Source organism: Eimeria mitis, genomic scaffold (assembly GCF_000499745.2).
Source record: "Eimeria mitis Houghton genomic scaffold, Emh_scaff1293, whole genome shotgun sequence".
NCBI lineage: Eukaryota > Apicomplexa > Conoidasida > Eucoccidiorida > Eimeriidae > Eimeria > Eimeria mitis.
The window spans coordinates 9,386-9,982 of NW_013568629.1; positions in this window are offsets into that span (position 1 = coordinate 9,386).

Sequence of the window (597 nt, forward strand, 5' to 3'; positions counted from 1 at the left end):
AAAAACCAAAACAAAACCAAACAAAAACAAACCAAAACAAAATAAAACAAAACAAAACAAACAAACAAAACAAAATAAAACAAAATAAATAAAATAAAACAAATAAATATCTCACCATCTATAAATAATTCTTTCTGCAATAAGCGCATCCTCATCGAGTTAAAACAAAACAAAAAAAAACCAAAACAAAGCAAAAAAAAACCAAACCAAAACAAAACAAAACAAAACAAACAAACAAAACAAAATAAAATAAAATAAAATAAAACAAAATAAAATAAAATAAATAAAACAAAATAAATAAATAAATATCTCACCATCTGTATATAATTCTTTCAGCAATAAGCGCATCCTCATCGCGTTAAAACAAAACAAAAAAAAAACCAAAAAAAAACCAAAAAAAACCAAACTAAGACAAAATAGATAAACAAATAAATAAATAAACAAATAAATAAATAAACAAAACAAAACAAAACAAAACAAAATAAATAAATAAACATATATCTCACCATCTATAAATAATTCTTTCAGCAATAAGCGCATCCTCATCGAGTTAAAACAAAACAAAAAAAAACCAAAAAAAAACCAAAAAAAACCAAA